General features: G+C 31.6%; 1 long non-coding RNA gene across 1 annotated transcript; it reads right to left on the minus strand.

Annotated features, from left to right (window-relative positions):
- Positions 1-2,701: 2,701 nt before the first annotated feature.
- LOC124896526 lies at positions 2,702-5,146 on the minus strand. Its single transcript, XR_007052901.1, has 2 exons — positions 4,767-5,146; positions 2,702-3,158 (listed from the first exon to the last, which is right to left on the minus strand). It is a non-coding gene; the product is annotated as an uncharacterized LOC124896526 (long non-coding RNA).
- Between the last annotated feature and the right edge of the window lie 4,221 nt (positions 5,147-9,367).

Below are 9,367 nucleotides of genomic sequence, written 5' to 3' on the forward strand. Positions count from 1 at the left end.
ATACTTACCATTATAAATCCTAAAAAAGGCTTGTGAAGTGTCATCTTTTATTTGAAATTAATTGGAAACAAAAACAAAAGAAAATTGATTTACCATATCTAAAATTAGCAAAAGCCGATTTTTTGAGTTTAACGCAAAACTTATATTTTATTAATCCAATATTACTATTTAGTGGAGAACTAACTTTATTCTAAGAATAGGCTACTGTATTGTATTAAAAAAAGCATTAAGGGATTCTAACAAACTCGGTCGCTTGTCCTAAAAGGCATGTTTTAATCTACCAAATTTAAGGATATAAATTATATACTGAAACCTAGTGATTATGCAAAGTATAGAATCTAAGAAAAATAGGATTTTATATAATATTTAAAGGTTCATTCAAAAAAAAACATACAAAAACCAATTTCAAATAACAATGCGCTAAATATTTGATAAACAATAATAATAAGTGTCTCTAAAAAAAGAATAGAGCTTATAAAGGGGAATGAGGAGCTAGACTGCTAGATGGAGATACGTAATGTTATTTTGCTCGCTTCTCTGATTTGGACAGAGATGGAGTCAAGCCGTGAGACCTCAACGCACTCCCGAGTGTAAATGTAAAATAAAAAAGATAAGGATTACCAAGTAAATTGGCGCTTAACAAAATTAATACATGAGATTAGCAATTAGAATAAACTCATGTCCAAATAAAAACTCTCAAGGGGATATGGATCTTAGAAGGTTAAAATTTATTTCATTAACTAAACAACCAGCGTGTGACCTTATGCAATAGTTTATCTTTTGCAAATGAGGGAAGAAACTGGAATATTTACATTCATACAGTTAATTAAGCTATCACTATATACAATATAATTTTTAATTACCAATTTATACAACACACTTAATTCTAGAGGGACAAACATTTAAATACATAATAGCAAAACATAAGGAAGAAGCCAAATGCGCATAACTTATCACTTGTGAACATGAGAAGAAAAGTAAGTATTGAATTAACAACTTTGGTTCTACTTATATACAAACTACTTGAAGAGTAAGAAGATTAAACAACAAGCCTTGGTTCTCATTATTTTTACACATCTGCTATATTATTAAAAAAAAGGTCACACATTATCAGAAAGAAAAAGTCTTAGCACGTTTTAAGAATCTAACACTATCGAAATTGGACTACAACTTCTGTCCCCCTTTTTTCCTTACATAACTAAAGCTTTGATTAAATACTCTTGCAGAAAATATTACCAAAATTATCCCAACAACACCGTTTCCAATCAAACTTTAATACAAAGTGATTCTAAAGCTCCAAATAGTTTGTACATAAAAGAAAAGGATAAATTCTTCTAAGGGATTGACCGAAGCTGACATAGGCCGCCTACGTATCGCTTTCTTGAGAATTCAAGTCAAACGTAGTTCGTACATAAAAGAAAAGGATAAATTCTTCTAAGGGATTGATCGAAGCCGACATAGGCCACCTACATATCCCTTTCTTGGGAATTCTGGTCAAACATAGTTTGTACATAAAAGGAAAGGATAGAATAAGCACTCTATGGATGACTAACACTCGTTGATAGAAAGAATGGTCAACTGTCTGAATTTTCTTTAAGATAATTGATAAGACTCTTTATCCTCTCTTTTTATAGATAGACATCGACCCGGATTCTCTTAGTCATTGTACTCCTAGTTATCCACCTCAATTTCTTCTATATTAGGCTTTCTTGATTCTCAAACTCTTTGGCTCTTCTATTGACTGTTCTAGGGTTATTGTTTCCCATTTATCATTATCTTTCTTGATTTGCTAATTTTGATTCTTGACATGACATGACAATGGAAGGTTTTAAGTTATTGTTATACGACAGATGATGAGTCATGAGTGGAGTGGAGGTCCAATTCAAATAATATTTCCTCCAATTAATCTTCCATGATCCCGGTTGTCTTGGAAAATTCTTCCCTCATATTTTTCCTTATTCCGTCCTCAAGACCATCATTTACAGGTTTGAAAAATGATTGGTAGAGTACATATTTACTACTAGTCATTTTCTTTTCCTGTAACAAAGCTATAGTCTAGAAGGGGATCTCTTATTCATTTTGATCTGGTGAAGTAGGGCCATTTTGTACCAACACAGAGAAGTTTCTATTACATGCAAATTAAAAACAACTCAAAGGTTGACGTGTTAGATTCCCTTAGTAATAAGCAAAAAAAGATGATAAGGTAGAAAGTAAACACATAGAGTTGTTTCTTATCTTATGCGAATTGATCCATGAAGTAATGATGACTAGAGAATTTCAAAGAACGGGATTTTGCTCAATGATATGGATAGGTGGAATTCATCAGGAAGTCTCAACTTTTCTTCTTTCCAATCTTATCTCTTTTTTCAAGAAAATGGAGGACAACAAAGTTTTTGAAGATAGAGGCCGGGCCGAAAGATTGCCTACGTATCTCATGAAGGAGAAATCAGGCCCCACGTAGTTTGAAACTATAATGGCTTTTCTAATTCTAAAGTCAACTTTCATAAAATGGTAGCAATCATTTTGGAAATTTTAAGAATGACTGCGGACTTTTCTGAGAAACTTGGGAAACTTGGAGTATGTTTGGTCGGGTTTTTGTATATTGGGGTATATTTCTGCCTAGAGATGCTCTATGGAAAATTGGATCAATTTTCCTTTGATTCAAATCAACATAGCATGTATAACACATAAACAGTTATTTAAAAAAGCATATTGTAATAAACGTGCATCCTAATTGGGTGACCCTTTTGAGCCAGGGGTTGGCCTAACGTATTTGAAGAAAGTATATGTTTTTTAAAACCAATCCATTATCCCCCAAAAACCTTCATAGGTGTACATAAATGGCATAAATGCCTACAAAATTTGCACAAAAGGGATACAATCTTTAGGGAAAGGGAAATTAACATGAGAAAAAGAACAATGTCCCACATAGGGGATAGGAAATACTAGTTCCTGAATGCTCTTGTATCGGCCTTTATCCTCTTAGATTTGTCCACTTCTTGTCATTGGAGACATCCGTTGATGATCAAGCAGTTTTTGAATAGCGATGCCCTAGATGCAATCGTCCAAATTGATCAATTTCTTACTTGGCTTGCATCAATTCCTCTCTCAATTGGTGTATGATTAAGGCATCCTTACATGAAAGTAAGCAAAGCAAGCTTTCTCCCAACCCCAAAGGATAATGGATTGGATTAAACAAACATATATTTCTTCAATACATAAATATGACTTCAATGAATATACAAGGAGAAGTTTGACTCAATTTTATTAATCTAAATAAGAAGAAAAATAAGACACATTGCCTTTCCCTCACGGCTTCATTAGCCCTTTCTTAGTACTATGAACTAAGGAGAACCAAGATACCGTAGAAACAAAATACTTAGCCTTGTAAAACTAATTTAAAATGAAGTCACACTGACATGCCCAAACAATTTTACCCAATAACGAAACTATCAAAACAGATAGGTATATTTTGAACATTCACAAGACCTTTTCAATCCTTTCTTTAACAAGTTTAAGGATCTCTTAAATGTCAATATGACATCCCCTCTGTATCAAAAAAGCAGTAGCTTTAATTCAAGGCTAAAGGGCAGAGTGATATTTTCAAGAGATAAACTCTAGCCAATAGGACTTATTTCATTCTCTTCCTCTCTTGTGCAGGTACATAAAGAACCTCACACATCAAGAAGGTCATAGAGAAGTCTTTGAACGAAATACCTCTATTCTATAAACCTACTCTGTCATTCTTATTTACATGGTAAGCATAGAAAAATCGAGAGAGGCTCTAACACACTCGGAAAGAACAAAACAGTCCGAACAGCTACCGAGAAAGGACTTTAAATTAGAAACAACAAGCTTAAACTTACGACGAACAAGATTCAAACACACACAAAAAAAAAATGCAATAGAGGGCTTTTGGGCCGAAATCATGAGTTAAAGATGACTAAATGAGTGAGTATCATATGTATGTAAAAGAAAACAGCACACAAAAAATTATTTAAGCTGAATAACAGATAATAAGCTAAAAGATGCAATAGTACATAGATAAAGTAATGAATATAATGAACTACGATAAAAAAAAAACATGTTACTAATGTTATAAAACAATGGCAGCAAGCATATTAATTTAAATAACAACCATCGTAAACGAACCCTACCTCCATCAAAGCCATCTACAATAGTCAATCCTAGCACACTATTATAAACACTAATACGACTATCAAACGACTAAGAAAAGAATGTTGAGACTAAAAAGGGAAAGTGTTGCCTATTTTGGAGCAGCAAAACAGGATTCGAGCCATCGAAGGAGTTTCTTCGCCACCACCGAAAGATAAAAACCTTAAAGAAAAACTAAGAAAAATTTCAATTGAAATATTTCTTACTCGAAATTTTTAAGAATTTCAAGATTTATTGCGGGGGTTCTTTTTCCCTTCCCAGACTTCTCCTAATTTAGCTCAATAATCTAACTTATATAGAAGGGAATTGAGGGGGTCCTTTTGAAGCCCCCACGATGTGGTAGAAAAAGAAATTCAAGGGCAATTTGGGAATTTTTAAAAAAAGGAAATTTTTTCAAAATTTGAACAGAAAGGGATATGAAATTTACTTTTTTCCCTTGAATTCATGAACCCGGACGAGAAAGTGGTTGGATTCATGGATGCTTTTGGGGGAAAAACTGGATTTAACATAACAAATAGGATTCAGATGAATACGTCCTGTGATAGTACAAAACTAACAAATTTTATACAGGTCTTCTCAAAAATTCATACCTCGAATTGATGTGGTGTCGTTTGGATGAGATGAAGGTAGTTGATGGGTTGGGTTGTTGGGTTTTTGCTGGTCGTCAGAATCGGGCATGGATTGGAGTTGGGTTACTGAATTCAGGTATCGTTGTTGCTGTTAACGTTGATGTTGATGTTGGATTTTGACGATTTTGGGTAGCGGGTTGTTCGGAGTTGTTGTCGATGATGTTGTTGTTTTCTCTAGGGTTGGATCGCATATTTTTTCTGTGGATTTTTCAGTTTAGGTCAGGTAAGAATTATTGTCGGCTGTAATTTTTTACGCGTATTGTTGCTGTGGGTGTTTGGCTGCTATTGCTTATTGAATGAAGGACTTGGGCCGAGTAATGGATAAGTGAGTTGGGGCGGTGATGGGGGATTGGTGTTGTTTGTTATGTTGGGCCACTGATGTTGATTAGGGAATTGGCTAAAAATTAGGATCATTTAGAAAATAACTTCAATTAGAATTTAGCCCTTTCTATTTAAATTTTGACCAAATTGAAAGTTAATTGGCCAATTGCATTGCGATTGTGGTCAATTTAGTTTCAGTTATGATCAAATTTAATAGATTGGTTAAATTGAATTGAAATTTGATAAGAAATAATTCCTACTTTAATCCCGAGCTTCTTGATTTAATAAAATCAAACACATATTTATCCAAATAAATTAAATTTGAGAATAAATTATATTTAAATCAAGATTTCAACCATTTGAATTTATTTTCAAGATAAGCTATGATTAAGATCTGATATTCCATAGAATAAATGTTTAAGTAATCAAATTATATAATCTCGTATAATTAAACATGATAGTATATAATCGCTACTTAAAATGACAAAATTACGTACAAGGATAGTTTGGAAAGCTTTTATTAGGATGAAATAAATATATTAATTTTATTAAAAATCAAAGAAACTCAAGATTAAATTTAGTCGTGGAGGGCAAAAATTAGGTGTCAACACTAAGTATGTTTGGTTGTCCGTTGTGAATTTGTGGAAGACTAGTCATGACGGCAACTACCTTATTATCTCCCTGGTTCACTGTGCATTTTTTATCATTTTCAGCTTCCGAACTTAAAGAAGGACACTATGCCGTTTTAAAACTTTGAAATTATTTTCGCCTGATGATCTCCCTATTAGTATATATAAAGCTCCTTTCCTAATCATCTTAGGCTCTTAACTAAGTTCAAATTCTTGTTAAAGACTAAACAGATAGTTATGGCATCCACTGTCAATTCATGTGCAATATTATTAAAAATACTCTTCTAGGCAATAATGGTATGTGTTTCCATTTCAGCATTTAACTCTCCTCCACTTTTTCTTGTCATACCTTTTTCACCTTTGTGATTTCTACATTTCTACTCCCTAGTCAAGTGTAGTGTATGTTGTTTCATGCACATGTAGTATATTGAACTTTTAGATAATAATTGCAGTAACGTAGGTCATTCTGATGTTGTCCAGATACTCGCAAGAATCTGTACGATTTCTTTATAACTAATAGATGCCTATAATGAGTTTTCTTGCAGTAATGTAAATTATCATCCTTGTATGTCTCGTAAGAATCGGTTTGATTTTGTGTTTTAAATTTGTTGGCTTCGTATTTAAAATTAAGAACTAGTTTTCTCTTCTTAAATGTTAAAGTTCTTTAGTTTGACAAATAAGGCTCCTCATGAGTTCTTCTAAACTACTGGTTGCGTTCTAGTGTTCCTTTGTCATCTCAAATTTATTAAGGTCTGATTATATCTATTTGTCTTAAAAAAGTGGTGTTGATCGATAATAGTTGAGCTACAACCATAAGATTAGTCAGTAGTAATTACGCCATGTTTGCATCATTCGTTTAAATGTTAGCTTAGACTTGAAACTTATTCCCATAACTGTTGTCCAGTACATAATATAAAAAGGGGACTAAGCGGGATCTTGAATATGTTGCTAAAATTCGAACTCATTAGTAAGTTTGCCCAAATTCACAAAATATACACATGTTTTTCGAATAACGTCTCAGTTTAGATAGTGTTTAAGCATCATGACCCATTCTTTTTTTTTTTTCTTTCTAGAATCAGCATTAGTTTAATGAATTCATTTAGCCATTTATAGTGTGATGGTTTGATTGAATCTTCTTTTCTTTTATTTTAAGCTTGACTCGATTTAACACTGTGGTTTCCTCATTTCCTTTCATAGCGAACATGAAATTTGGTTTAACTCATACTTTTCCTATATAAATAAAAGTGGTCTGTCAATGCTTTGTATATCTGCTATTTTAAGAGTTAAAACTTTGTGACCTCTTCCTTAGTATCTTAAAAACATAGGTGAGTTTACCGTGAGTGCAAAAATGGGACTACATGCTTTAACTAGGTAACTATTTGGAGCTTTAGAATCACTTTGTATTAAAGTTTTATTGGAAACGGTGTTGCTGGGATAATTTTGGTAATATTTTCTGCAATAGTATTTAATCAAAGCTTTAGTTATATAAGGAAAAAAAGGGGACAAAAGTTGTAGTCCAATTTCGATCGTGTTAGATTCTTAAAACGTGCTAAGACTATTTCTTTCTGATAATGTGTGACCTTTTTTTAATAATATAGAAGATGTGTAAAAATTGTGGGAACCAAGGCTTGTTGTTTAATCTTCTTACTCTTCAAGTAGCTTGCATATAAGTAGAATCAAAGTTGTTAATTCAATACTTACTTTTCTTCTCATGTTCACAAGTGATAAGTTATGCGCATTGGGCTTCTTCCTTTTGTTTTACTATTATGTATTTAAATGTTTGCCCCTCTCGAATTAAGTGTGTTGTATAAAATGGTAATTAAAAATTATATTGTATATAGTGATAGCTTAATTAATTGTATGAATGTAAATATTGCAGTTTGTTCCCTCTTATGCAAAGATAAACTATTGCATAAGGTCACACACTGGTTGTTTAGTTAATGAAATAAATTTTAACCTTCTAAGATCCATATTCCCTTGTGAGTTTTTGTTTGGACGTGAGTTTATTCAAATTGCTAATCTTATGTATTAATTTTGTTAAGCGCCAATTTACTTGGTAATCCTTATCTTTTTTATTTTACATGTACACTCGGGAGTGTGTTGAGGTCTCACGGCTTGACTCCATCTCTGTCCAAATCAGAGAAGCGAGCAAATTGCATTACGTATCTCCGTCTAGCAGTCTAGCTCCTCATTCCCCTTTATAAGCTATATTCTTCTTTTAGAGACACTTATTATTATTGTTTCTCAAACAGTTAGCGCATTGTTATTTGAAATTGGTTTTTGTATGTTTTTGTTTGAATGAACCTTTAAATATTATATAAAATCCTATTTTTCTTAGATTCTATACTTTGCATAATCACTAGGTTTCAATATATAATTTATATCGTTAAATTTGGTAGATTAAAACATGCATTTTAGGATAAGAGACCGAGTTTGTTAGGATCCTTTAATGCTTTTTTTAATACAAAACAGTAGCCTATTCTTAGAATCAAGTTAGTTCTCCACTAAGTCGTAATATTGGATTAATAAAATATAAGTTTTGTGTTAAACTTGAAAAATCGGTTTTTGTAATTTTAGATATGGTAAATAAATTTTCTTTTTTTTTTTTTCAATTAATTTCAAATAAAAGATGACACTTCGCAAGCCTTTTTTAGGATTTATAATGGTAAGAATATATATATATATATATATATATCATATTTATTTTAGCCGTATCATAATAAAAGAATAAATTCTAAAGACATCATATATTTAAACAAACATATATTTTATCTATTCATGTAGGGTAGGGTAATGAACTTATTTTTATAAAATTTGACAAAAAAAAGGGGGCAAAAGGGTCACATTTTAGAATAAAAATAATAATTATTAATAATTTAAAGCCTTTTTGTGAAACCATTTCAAGTAATTGCATCATTGTTAAGAGATTTTATATTTTGATAATATTTTAAGTAAATTTTACAGCGATGGTGTTTTAATTAATTAATTTATTTTTAACTAGCGTATGTTATAGTAAGATAAATATATTTTGTACCCAGTTTATGCCTTTTCTTAATTTAACATTTGGTTTAATTTAACATTTGGTTTTCTTATCTAATCTAAGTTTGGCCGGTTAACCGTTATTAGCGGATCCTTTAGGGTGTCTAATCTCTTCCCTTTAGGATAATTAGAATCCTTACCTTGAATTTTAAGTTTTGTAGACCCTAAAATGAAGTCTTTAATTTCTTTAATTACGTAGGTTATAATAGGTGTCTTAATTCACCGTAGAATTAATTAGGTGGCAACTTCCTTAATTTATTTAGAAGTTTTTCAATATGTTGTACCTCGGTTTGACTCATGTTAAAATGGGGTATAACATCTTGGCGAGTTCACTGGGGAAATTAGGTTCTAACCATTTCAAACTTAGGTTAATAAGTAAATTTTTCCTAACATCTATTTGTTTTACCTTATCTTCTTTATGTGTTTACCATGTTTATGTGATATAAGTTGCTTATTTACTATTACTTTGTATGAATTATTTGTTATTGATTTATGTAAGATGACATTCCATTCAGAACACGTGAGGTATGTTTTGTGCACTGGCAAATTTCTTTCAAATTCCAATTTTAAGAG

Source organism: Capsicum annuum, chromosome 3 (assembly GCF_002878395.1).
Source record: "Capsicum annuum cultivar UCD-10X-F1 chromosome 3, UCD10Xv1.1, whole genome shotgun sequence".
Lineage (NCBI taxonomy): Eukaryota > Viridiplantae > Streptophyta > Magnoliopsida > Solanales > Solanaceae > Capsicum > Capsicum annuum.